This window comes from Notolabrus celidotus, chromosome 22, assembly GCF_009762535.1.
Source record: "Notolabrus celidotus isolate fNotCel1 chromosome 22, fNotCel1.pri, whole genome shotgun sequence".
Classification (NCBI taxonomy): domain Eukaryota; kingdom Metazoa; phylum Chordata; class Actinopteri; order Labriformes; family Labridae; genus Notolabrus; species Notolabrus celidotus.
In genome coordinates, this window is record NC_048293.1 from 22,993,402 (window position 1) to 23,006,902 (window position 13,501).

The 13,501-nt window shown below is 42.9% G+C and overlaps 2 protein-coding genes across 5 annotated transcripts in view; one reads left to right on the forward strand and one right to left on the reverse strand.

The window, feature by feature from the left end:
* The window catches only part of LOC117806222 (NLR family CARD domain-containing protein 3-like), a 435,740-nt gene that overhangs the window by 73,955 nt on the left and 348,284 nt on the right, over positions 1 to 13,501 (forward strand). The window lies entirely within an intron of this gene.
* gabrb1 (gamma-aminobutyric acid type A receptor subunit beta1) overlaps positions 1 to 13,501 on the reverse strand; it is a 51,951-nt gene that overhangs the window by 31,594 nt on the left and 6,856 nt on the right. The gene's annotated exons all lie outside the window — the stretch shown is intronic.

Here is a 13,501-nt window from a genome sequence, read left to right on the forward strand (position 1 = left end):
CTCCTCTATCGAGCTAATCTGAGGTGCAGAGCTGCTGTTAAGATTCCACTCACAGCTCTCTGGCTTTCAGCATTCGTTGCAGTTTGTAAAGATGCTTATTGTGCATTTCCCAACAAGCCAGGGGGAAACAAACTTTCTGAACAAAAAAAAAAAAAGCAACCATGTACTTCAGGCACGTCTGAAAGCTTTTTCTCTGTGGTCATAAAACAACACAAGGACAGAGAACAGGCTTGTTTTCAGCTTTAAGACAAACACTGCTGGTTCTTTTTCAAACCACAACAACATAAACCTGAACACCCAGCTGTAAATATAGACTCCTTTACTGCCAGTGAACATGGAGGGGTGCAAGCTACGCAAGGAGGTTAACCACCAAGAATCACAATTGCTGCCTAAACGAACCAGCTGGAGCGAGTCTCATGTCGGGAGGCTGGAGCTCTCAAGAGAGCAGCATGGGTTCAATTCCACCATGCGGCTCCTTCCCCGCTCTCTCTCCCAGTTTCCTGCTCCATCCACCGTCCGGTCCTCTCTGAGTAAAGGCGTTTAAACAAAGGGACAAACCTGCGAGTGGGACATCTGTTTAGCCCTGAAAGAGTTCTCTTCATTTCATTTCAGTCATCAAGAGCAAACATTGCTCTTATAGACGATAAGGTGCACGACACACTCTGAGGCCGCCGTCCTGAGATTTATAAAACAGGATGTAACACAGCTGAATGATGATGCTCATTACCCCACAGAGACTACGAGCTGGTTCCAAGTTTGCCTCCCATCTATTCATAGTAAACTTGCTCAGTGGGTGCAAATGCTAAAACTGTTTTTCAGCCTGAATTTTGTTTGTTTGTTTCACTTCATTTAACAATTTGAAAAATTTGAATTGCTAAACAAATCAGAGAGGAGCGTGATGATTCATGCGTCTGAAAATAGCACGTTTAAGTCCTTCTCTGGCTGGCTTCCTGCGGAATGCCCGCAGACGTTAATGGCATTAAAAACTGAAGTGATACAGCTCTCTGAGACTTTTCATCGTCCAGAGTGTTTGGGCTGTTTGTGAGTCTCTATTTAATGATTCTGTAAACGCAGTAATTGTTTATCTGTGGCTCTAATATTAGAAAACTCGGCACCTTCTTGTTTCAGTTCATTTTATTGATTTTGCATTTTTCACTAAGTTTACAAAGAGGAAATATCAGCTGATGACAAACACATTTGATTGTGTGGGTTTGAAGCAGACTCTCACGGTTATGGTGCATTCAATGACACTTGTGTTAGTGTTTGTTACGTTTCCTCTGATATTCCTGTGCACACAGCGCTGCAGGAGCCTCATTGGTCAACACAGCTGTCAATCATGAAGCCACACCCCCTTTTGTCCCCCATCAGGTGCAGAGAATAATCTGTTTCGATTTTAACCATTCGAAAGCATTATGTTCAAGTAATCTTAAAGCCTCTGCTCCACCGAGTGTTTCTGTTGTCACTCTCAGAAAGAGGGCAGGACATTTTGTTTGGTGCAACCTGCATAGGTGTCACAAGAAGAAGTCGGTTGTTGTTTTTAACTGCAATTACGGTGTTACACGACACATCAAAGTCAGTCCAGTGCGGCAGAAAAGGCACTGCCGAAACTACCAAAGACGAAAAAACGAGGCAATGACGTCCCCAACAACAGCTGTGCCCAAAAATGTCAAAGTAACACACTGATCTCTGTGACATACATCAGCAAGAACTAACTATAACAACATAAACCATGTTTGACAAACATTTAATTTATGTGTATTTTAATTTTTTTGTTTGACTCACGTTCCATCTGTTTATATGGAGGAGACAGGCTTTAGTCAGTAGGGGGTGCTCCAAATGTTTGGCCTCACTTTTGAGGAGCTGTCATATCGTCAAACCTTCATATAAATTTCAAGACTTCACCTTTTCACACACAGGAAGCTGCAATTCAGTGCGTTCACTTAAATTCAGCCAATCCCAGCCCTTTATCTGTGACCTCAAATTTTTATCAATCTCAGCAGCTTTTATTTTTCCACATGCATCAGCACAAACATCCCTAAATTAACTTCTTTGATCATAAAAATATTAACAAACAAAAGTCTCCTGTGTCTTTAATGTCTCTTGAGCGCTGCATGCTGGAGAATCACAGCTAAACAGGCACGCCGTCCTAACAAGAGCTCTGCTGCGTCGTTATGAAGACTTCTAACTGTGAATCCATGATTACAAATCCAACTCTCTCTTCTTCTGATGACTCATCCATTTTGAGAAATAGCCATCCACTGTGGGGAGTCTACTGACCAATCACAAGCTGTGTTGCAAACTTTGATCATGCAGTGTAAACATAGCATTTCATGGGATTTTACTCAGTTGTTGCCATTTTAACTTATCTTATTTTGCACCCTGGAAAGTGACCTTTTGTGATGTCAGAAGACAAATCCCTCCCTCAGCCAATAGATGGCTGTATTAGAAAGAAAAACAAACTCTAAACATTAATCAGGCATTTTAGATCACAACAATCACGACAGATAAAAGGCCCGTAAAGATCCTGCAGGGGCTGCCTCTCTCTGCTCTTCTCTCACTCTCTGCCTTTTAATTGTGAATTCATGACTAAGGGCTTTTTATGACTAAATATCTCTAAAGTCTTGTTTCATGTACCTGTAAATCTCTGTTACTGAGGATGACTTGATTTCATGAAGTGACTGTTTACAGTGACTGTAGACGAGTTAGATTCAAGCACCGGCTCTTCTGTAGCTCTGCGGATGCTCACTCAGTGATAAAACAGATAATTAAGCCAATAAGCCAGTCTCTACCTCTGCTACAGGCCTCTAATAAACTGTAGGTGACACCAGCTCTCATAGAGCAGAGGCACAGAGTAAGGACAGCCTCAGCGAGTGTGTTTGTGGGTGTTTGTCGGGTGTGGGTGGGGGTAACAGTCCCACTGGGGATGAAGACTTTCTAAGAGGCTATTATTAGAAACAGCTGATCCCCTCAGCACCCATCGGTGAGGCACGTCTGTGTTTCGGAGGCAGAGCAACCTTAACGTGAGCTGAATACATGATGCATATGAGCTGTGCTAAAGCGTGGAGGCAGGGAGAGGCAGAGCTGCACCGCTGCTGCTGTTTCTGCACCACACTGCACCGCACTCCAGGCTGACAGCACAACATGGACTTCAAATGCCCTCCGTTTGTCGTCCTTTACACCTCCTCTTTGAACGTAGCAAATCTGTTTAATGCCTACAGCATCCTCTCTCTCTTTCTGTCTCTGTAAGTGTCTTAAAATCTGCTGTTTCTACTGTTCCCTGCCCTGATTTTAATGCAGCAAATAAACAAGCAGTACAGCACAGCAGAGCATGTGCGCTGATGCCAAGCTGACCCCACTGCAGTGAGCTCCTGCCTGACCTAATTCTTCCATCTCTGGAAGAAGACATCATAAAGAGAGCTCTGCTGAGGTAACATCGCAGTCCTCCTGCACCACACCTCAGCATCTGGCTGGGAAAACTCACACAGGCAGAGGTGCTCAGCCGTTCATTAGACAACACTCACAAAACTAATCACTGTACGTCCTCCAATAAAGACCGGGTCCTTTATTGGAGGACTTACGGTTCATGTCTTTTGGAGTTGACGAACATGTCATCTGGAATGGTTACCACAGAAGTCAAATTTAGCAGTATAGGATAGTGTGCTTCACTTTTTTATTATTGTTCCAGTTTAGATTTATTTCTGAGTTTCTCTGTCGTGTGTTTAGAATTAAATAGTAAGGTAACGTATATATTCAGGGTTATGTGACATGGAGAGATTGTTATCCTACTGTGTGAAGCTTGACCATGCTACCTGGAATATTTCACTGATGTAACCGCCTGCTTTGTCCAAGTAGTACTGACCAATCAGGTGTCAGTAGTGTGCACAATCCAGCGATTGTCAATAAAGAGAGGGAGAGAGTGGAACGCATCAGAAATGATGGATCCCACCAGCAGGTGTTCTAAGACAGAGTTCTAGAACATTTCTCTCTTTGATGTCGGAATTCTGAGAACAAATTGAACATTCCGTGAAGAAGGTCAGAGCTAAAAAGAAAAAAACATCAGGGTCTCTAATCCTCTTTCATAGACCTCCATTCAACAAACAAGTATTGTAAAAGTAGTTTTCTTCTCCTCTTCAGGACAGACCTGACAAAGCTTGACTTTTGACTTTTGACTAATCTGCATCATGATGTTGTTATTTCAGCAAACTTAAGACCCGTTAAAGCTGGAGTAGGACATTTTATTTTGCAAGCAATGTACACATTGATAGGGAGTAATACACAAAGTGATCTAACACTGAGATGAGAAATCTCAGTTGTCTGTGTCAGCAGCTAGGCTGCAATAAGTCCGCCCAATAATTCCATACGCCACAGAGTGCAGTCATTGGCATTTTCTAGGTAAGAAAAGAGTGGCAGAGGGAGCTGGTGGCTCTGTGACACTATGGCTTAGATTTTGTTATCAGTCTAGTTTAGGGGTTAGGTGCAGGGAGCGATGGCCCATTGTGCAGCTGGTCCTGCACCTTTCCATCTTTTGTTCTTTTTGGCCGGGGTCTCCAGTCCCTTATTGTTTCCCTTATTTCTTTTGATTTCGTTGGTTCTTTAATTTGGGAGGGGTTTCTATTTCAAATAAAGCTTGGGATTTTTGATTGGCATCTTTGTGTGGCGTCCCTTCTGTTTTTGTATGTTGTGGTCTCCACTATTGAGCCTGTGTTCCTTTGTTACTTGGGAGACTGTAACATTCAGATTTAGTTTTACATTAAAAAAAAACTCATCAAGGACTTTTAGTTCAGTTCACAGCATCTTAAGGGATGCACACATTTCCAGTGTTACAATAACAATGATCATAAAAATAACAATGATCATAAAAATAATAATAATGATGATAACATCAGTAACAGAGGACATGATAATCTACAGGACCACAGATGCTGACTGTGTGTAACCAATCAGGCCGGCCTCTGTTACCAAACCAACCAGCCTCCTCTCTCTCTCCCTCCCTCTGTTTCCATGCCAACCCCAGTATGCTCTCACATAAAGGTAGAAAGTGACGATTCAGTAAAAGTCAAGGTTTCTCACTGCAGTGAACTCAAGGACAAGAGGAATGACTCCCTCCACCAAGAAGCCGGCACAGAATCAGTGTCTAGCTGCTTTAAGGGATGAAAGGGTTTCAGAGCTGGCTCTGTTTCACGTCACTTTATGGAGTTTTGATTTAACCTCTAAATAAAATAAAGTCTACTTAAAGAGTATAAAAACCGCCACAGCTGACTTTATTTTAAGCCCTTCAGGCGGAGTATTGAGTCAAGTTTTCAATGAGGAGTAATCACATCTCAGTAACACAGTTAGAGGATTAATACATCAGTCCTTCGTCACCATCTGCAGTTTTCAAGAAGAGTCCAAAATCCACTCAAGTTTTCTCGTCGGGTTTTTGTTTTACAAGAAGAAAGAAATCTCTAAATACTGATATGTAGCTGCAAACAGATTAGCAAATGTGTTGTCCTTGGGTTTTCCCCAGTTATTCTCATGCAAGCTCCGTTCAAGCTGCACCATCTAGTGCTGAAATATTAAGCCGATGCAGAACGCAGTACCTTCAGTGTCCACTTGAGGCTGACTCCAGAAGTGAGTCGATCTCCATTAGGCTCCATATTAAAACACATTGGTTCAAAAAACATCTTTGGACCATAGACTGTATAAATAATGGACGTAGTATCCGTGACGTCACCCTTCTGTTTCTGAAGCGCTGTTTTGAGGCCAGTCGGCGGCGGCAGCCATATTGCTGCTGTCGAGCGATTGGGATTTAAAGAGGGTGCTTTGAGCCTCCTCGCCAACAGCTACAGTGTTCTCGCCTGTCAATCAAGTCAGCTGTGCCTCTCATTGGAAGACTCATAATCTCAATATTTTTGAATTACAGCGTTATGAAAAAGTTCACCCCCCATACAGTGTGTGCCAATTGAGAAATTAGCTATTCAGACTACACTCGTTTTTGAACCAGACTGTAAACATGTTTATTTCTGCTGTAAAGATCCTCTTTTTTGAATTGGTGTGTATGTGGTTTCTGGATCTTCTGGGGCCGGCTTCAAACAGATCCTTGATGAACTGCAGTTCATATCTCTTCCGCATTGGGCTCATATTTTTAGACTGGAGGTTGCCGCTTGCTTTGGACTCTACATCTCATGTCCCTTTAACGTTTACGTTCAACGTTTTGTGATGATTTCTGTTCTTACAACTAAAGCCTAACTTGTGCACGATTAAGTCGCTCTGAGTGACACATGGATGCTGCTCGCTGTCGACTGGATACCCCCTCAGATAATTCTGTCACAGAAACGTAAGTCTCGGCCTGCATTGTTGGAGCCTTTTGAAAAATGTACATGCAATTGTCTGAAAAATAACGTCTTGGTGTGCAGCACATCGTACTAAGTGACCGACCCAGAACTCTGCATTTTTATGTGAGTGATTTCTAGAGCTGCATAATTTATCTGTAAGCACTTCCTCACGGTATCAGTAACCGTGCACACTGTGTCTGACTTGTTAGCTCTCTAAAGACCTGGTTCAGGAGAAGACTGCGCAGGTTTTGCAGCCGACAAACGTGCAAATGAGACTGACGAACATTGTCTAATTCACAATGGGTTAAATGCACCACAGAGCAGATTGCATCAGTGTTCCAGTGTTGTTTGCATACATTTAAATGAGACATTATGCATTCTTTAGGGGAACATTTCACACTCAGCTTATTTCAGGATTTTTTACACAGAAGCTGAAAGTAGACAGACATTTTTTACTCAGTTTTATGGAAACAATGAGTTATTTTCGGGTGTTTTCTCAGGATATGAACTTATTTTTCTCATTCTTCTCAACAGTGGGGTCACTGTGACAGTCCAGACCTGGAACCCATTGCTCAGACTCAAGTGGAAAGTCAAGATTATGTCTATCCTGTAACCTTTTTTTTTTTATCTGTAAGTGACATTTTTATATGCATGAAGATATTGGACCAATCATTGCAGCACCTTACTTTACAAGGCCTTACTACATGAACACTCTTCTTCTTTATGTTCTTTACTGACTCCTGAAACGTCAGCGGCTGTAACCTTCGGTCTCACGGTCACATCCTGTGTGTTATTCCTCAGACTCGCTCTGTCTCTGGTAAAAGTGCTTTTACTGTGTTTGCTCCCTCATCTAGTCTGAGCTACAAGGTCACATAAAACCGGATTACTTCATCAGTTTGGAGGACTTTAAAACCAGGATCATGTGACCTGTGTGTGCACGTTTCACTGCTGCACGCCGCTAATTTACCGTTTGATGTAATGATTACTTGTTGTCTGTTGTTTGTCTTGTTCTCCGTGTCCACTTAGGGCTTCCGCACCTTCACGGGGTAATTCATGTTTTAATCAATGACAGCATCCATCATTTATACAGTCTGTGTATCCTGCAGGGTTAGATACCAGCTATCAGATCTTTAATGCAAAACCTCTCTACAGTAGCTACTTGCTAATTTCAAGTTGTATTAAATGACCAACAGCAGGCCGAGCTATAAGATCCGTTGGTGACTGTGTAATCTTATTAGCTGGCTGTCAGTGTAATGCAGACGTAGCTGTTGATGTTACTGAAGGCAATGTGCACATTTTCATTAGCAGCTGATGGGCTGCTTATTGCTTGTGTGCTGAAGCTATTGATTGATTTTGGCAGCAGCAAGCTTCCCACAGCCTCTGGGACGGTGTCTTCTATCAGAAGACGTGTCATTAAAACACACGGCAGACAGAGGACTCGTGCAGAGACGTGCTGGAGTCAAAACGCCAAGTCGGACGTGTTTATCGGAGCTGCCGTGATAACAAATCTTTCCTTCAGTGTCCAGTACATCCAGAGAACAACTTCACTCTGGTTTGCTGAGCTCCTTCATAACAAGGTTGGAGTGATCTAATATTATTCTCTTAGTGCCCATTAAATGAATATCTACGTATTATATTTCTGAATTAACACACCAGGATGCCTCATTGTCTCCGGTCACTACATAGCCAACCTGAATGCATTTCAGATGCATGATCTTACATTACCAGTCAAAAGTTTGGACACACATTCTCATTCAATGGTTTTTATTTATTTTAATTATTTTCAATATTGTAGATTAATACTGAAGACATCAAAACTATGAAATAATCTGGTTTTGACATAATATGGATTACAACAGTAGTCAAACAGGGCTATCCATTGTGTGCCAACCCTACATCTGAACAACACAACTGATGGTCTCAAACACATTAAGAAGGCAAGTCATTCTACAAATGAACTCTTGACAAGGCTCATGTTAATTAGAAACCATTCCAGGAGACCACTTCATGAAGCAGACTGAGAGAATACCAAGAGTATGCAAAGTTGTCATGAAGGAAAAAGGGGGCTACTTTAAAGAATCTAAAATATAAAACATATTCTGCTTTGTTTAACACTTTTTTTGTTAATTAAATAATTCCATATATGTTCTTTCATAGCTTTGATGTCTTTGGTATTAATCTACAGTGTTTCAAATGATTAAAATAAATACAAACCCTTGAATTAGAAGGTGTTTCCAAACTTTTGACTGGTAGTGTACATCCATGAAGCAGCCTATCAACAAACTGATCCTGCAGAAACACTGCAGCACCCAGCAGTTCAGAACGGGCTCTGAAAAGTACCATGTTAGTGAAACCACAAGACTGGATTAAACTAAAAGGCCTAATTGAAAGTTTCCATTGTTTTTTTGAGTTGCAATATATACTGACCAATCAGGTGTCTACAGGTAAAACAGTCTGTATGGAGAGCAAAAGCAGGAGAAACACAATCCAGCGTGATAACATTAATCTGAGGAGGATTTCTTTCTCTCTCTAAACAGATATCTGCATGAAGAGCAGCTAACAATTTGTTGTAGATCAAACATTTACACTGAGACACAAATCTGCTTGATGCTGTGTCACTAAAGACAATCAGCGTTTAGATTTCCTGACTTCCCTGAACGCAGCATTAGAAATGATGGATCCCACCTCCATTCAACAAACAAACATTGTAGACGTAGTTTTCTTCTCCTCTTGAGGTCAGACCTGACAAAGCTTGACTTCTGAATTTTTACCAAAAAACAAGAAAATCTTGCTGAGTCAGAAAAAACAAGCAGATTTGTATTCTCCTTTAAACACCTCTTTTTTTAATTACAAGATAATTATTTCATTTATTCAGAAAAAGAGAGGAGAGTTGTTTTTGTTAAGTTTTTGCTGACCTTTAATTTGTAAATACAGCGTTAAGTTTAACCTGTCAGTTGCTGTCAGCATGGAGTTACCTAGATTAGTTTTATGTCCGTGAAACACAGCAGATCTTTTCTGTAGTGTCTGTGTTATTTTTTACTTTGAGACTGAGACTTCAGCAACTAAAGCTAGAAACAATAATTCAGGAAATCTGGCCCATGGGAGGAGCACAGGAACGCGGGGTTGATCAGCTGGCTCGTTGATTATCTAAACTGCAGCAGGAAATCATCAGCGAGCAGCGCGTACAACAAACAGCCGGTCATTATTTGTTGTGAAAGGAGTCCACCCAAGGACACGACCCCTTGGTTGTGCAAGGAATGCTGGGATAGCAAACGATCGAACTTCAGCTGCCAGTGTTTGACATTCACAAGACAAATAACAACGTATCTCCAGACATGAATGCACGCTGTGCTCCTTTCTGCAGCGAGCACTATGCATCATCCAGGCAGAAACAATGCCATAGCCGATCAGTGTGCACGCTGAGAAAAGGAGCCAGACCTCAGCGAGCGAGCAGCAAAACCTCACGTCGCATCACTGTCGCTTTACCTCACCAGCTGCTCTCCTCTCTGACAGCACAGCATGTCTGATGACTAAGGCCAGTACGGGCCTGACAATGATCTGCAATCTCCTCATAATCTGTTCACTAACTGCCAAGTTCAGTCGTATGCTGCACGAGCACACGGGCCTGTCCGCCGGCCTCCGGTCAGTGTCAGGGACAAGGTCGCCTGACTTGCCCGAATGTGACGCGAGAAAAGTCCTCGGGGAAATCTGTAGGAGCTCGCCTCTTCATCTGACTCTCCTCCATATGTGAACAAGTAGAAGGCCATTACTCACAGGGATAGGTCAAGCTGGTCCATCAGCAGACCCAACATTTCAGTCCAAAACAACAAATGTACGAACAAAACAAACAGAGCATCAAGCAATATCTATGTCCTCATTTCTGTTTTCAGATTACACATACAGAATCCATGAAGTATTGACCAGGACTACCCAGACCGGCAGGAAAAATAGTCTGTAAGAAGAGCAAAAGCAAGAGGAACCCCCCTCAAAAAAAACCCGGCTCCCATCAGCAGAAATCTGACAACCTTTTATTTCTCTCTACGATCAGAGAGCAGCGAACATGCTGGAGGGTTTCTCTGTGTGGAAAGAGTATACGCATCAGTATTTAACAATCTGGGATGAGAGCATGTTGAAAAACATAGATGAAGATATTCGTCGTGTCTCCATCCTGATCTTTCCTTAAAGAAACCCATCACTGCCTGTGATCACAGAGGAGTTATCAGTGCAGCTTGCTCTGAAACATACTGAGGTCATTCCAGCTCCCTGAGGATGAACCTTTCTCCTTTGAACACCTCTGAAGGTCTGCAACCCTCCTTCATCCTTTCCTTTATTTCCATCATCCAGCAAAACATTTCAGCTTCATTTAAATATCAAACAGGATGACTGGACTAGAAATGCATTCCATAAGCTCTCCAGACTCTTACGTAAAGGTATCAGTATTTTCTTTTGTTTACTGCTCACTGATTCTTTCCTTCAAACTTCAAACTCAAATATTTGAGGGCCACATTTACAGTTTCAGCCGTATGTCCGTGTATTAGTCATAAAGGAGGAGCAGCCGCTTGCCTCACTTCCTGCCAGCGCTCACTGCGTCCAGCTGCAGTGGCCACGTTCACTTTTGGCAGCTATTCTCATATTCTGAAATCTGGCTGCGAACAGTTCGCTCCTCTCTGCAGCCTCGGGGACATCACTGAAGCTCATTCAGCTGGTTCCAGAGAGCTACAATGAGTTTCATGAAGCCGGTGCCAGAGCAGGCAGAAGCATGTTGGTGTGTGAGCGTTCAAAGAAATAGCACCAGAGAAGAACAGCTGCCCTCCTCATCCCGTTACCTCTGACTGATAGATCAGATCATCGCTCCGTGTTTGAGTAAATCAATGCCATGTTTGCATGATCGTCCAAGCTTTACAATTACTGCCATTTATTTGATTCTATTTTTACTGGACACCTTGACCATGCAGACTCAAGATCACACGACTCTGGAGCTCAAAGCTGGGCTGCTGGAGGAGCAGTCTGCAGAGTGAGAGCAAAGCTACATCCCATAAAGTCTCTGAAAGAAGTTTGTCCCTTTAAAAAACACGAGCTTCAGTGTTTTAATATTTCATTTCCAACATATGATTTAAAGTCCTGCTTTAAAAATTCACAGACCTGAGTTTAATCTGGGATTACTTTGGTGATGTGTTGCAAAGAGCTGCAAAGATGGAACAGCAACATTTCTCCTCAGTTTTTAAAGAGGCCTTCTGATTTAGCATCACACACCACCATTCACTATCTCTCTCTCTCTCTCTCCATCTCTCTCTCTCTCTCCTTTTGCTAATGTGCTCAAGAAACAACCAACTGTGGATCCAGCAGGGGGGACACTTATTTGGATTTCAGTCCAACACCAGGGAGTTATTTTGTACTCAAACAACCAACAGGCAGCACTTCAGGTGGAATGGTAGTCCTAAAGCACGGGGACGCGTTTCACTTCAGCGATGGAGGTATAGAACAGCATGAGCAGAAACAGGTCGTCATGATTATAAAGCAGTAAAACAAAAACAGACTCCAGAAAATATGTTCCCATTAAACTTATGAGCAGACTGTTTGACTCGAGGGTTCAGGGACTCTCTCCCTGTGTGACGAAACGTTGTCTGATGGTGACTCGTTTTTAATTTGTGAAGATATTCAGCTTCATCAAACATCTGTGGCTCTCTTACAAAAACTGGGATGAACGGGTCGGCCCTGAACTCATCAATACACACAACACACAGACAGACAACCATCCAGACTCATACTAAGGTGCCAGTCTGCGAAAGGACCCAAGCTGTTTTCAAACCGCCTACTATACTAGCAGTACGTTCTGATTGGCCAAGTGTATTATGCAGGAAGTAAACAAGAGCCAAAACTACCCGTAAATCTCTCAGTACACAGCAGACCAGTCTCCCTCATGTACCGTTTCCCAGAATGCAGACACAGTCCTGCATAAAAAAATTTGCTCTCTCCACTTCTTAGCAGCTTCTCTCCCTCATCGTCAACACATGCATGCACAGTAAACAGCGGTGCACTACGAAGAAAATACACCTTGTGCAGTACTGTCATCATCCAATTTGCTGATGATACCACCGTGGTCGGGCTTGTCTTAGGCGGAGACGATCGGCCTACAGAGATGAAGTTAGGAAACTTTCGGCGTGGTGTTCGGTGAACGACCTCTCACTGAACACCACACAAACAAAAGAACTCATCATGGACTTCCGTAAATGCAGCATGGACTCGGCTCCACTGACCATCAATGGGGCCTGCGTTGAAAGGGTCAACTCCTTCTAATTCCTGGGCGTCCACATCACAGACAACGTCTCCTGGTCTGCTAACACCACGGCGGTGGTAAAGAAGGCCCAGCAGCGACTCCACTTCCTGAGGGTGCTCAGGAGAAACAATCTGGAGGAGAAGCTTCTTGTGGCCTTCTACAGAGCCACCGTGGAGAGCATTCTGGGGTACTGCATCACGGTGTGGTACGCTGGTTGCACATTAGCAGAAAAGAGAGCTCTGCAGAGAGTGATCAGCACGGCACAGAAGATCACTGGCTGCTCTCTGCTCTCCCTGGACAACATTGCCAGCTCTCGCTACCTCAGCAGGGCTACAAACATTGTGAAGGACTCGTCCCACCCCGGTCACCACTTAATCAACCTGTTGCCCTCAGGACGGCGCTACAGGTCTCACAGATCCAGGACCAATAGACCACTCACCATAAAACACACTGACTAGACTCTTCCTTCCGTGCACTAAAATCAATGTGCAATATTCTGCCCACCCCGCTCCCCACCCGACGTGCAATACTCACAGTAAATACTCTATAACTTAATACTATTTATTTTCACAGTCATTTCTTTTAAAAAAAAGAGGTTTTATTATCAGAACACTGTTGCTCTTGCTGCTATTGTTGTTTTATGTATATAGGCATGTATGCACCAACAGAGCTGCACTCCTAATTTCATTGTATGCAAGTCACGCAATGACAATAAAGGCATTCTATTCTATTCTACTGGTTTGATTTTGACCTTCCTCAGTTTAAGACAAGTGGAGCAGCAGTGGTGGGTGGCGTCCTAACAGGTCTGTTTTTTAGCATTTTAACATCTCTCTATTTCATTTATATTGAATAATGTATAACTCGACCGGTTGAGAGTCAGACATCTTGTTTGGATGGCGCCATATGGTTT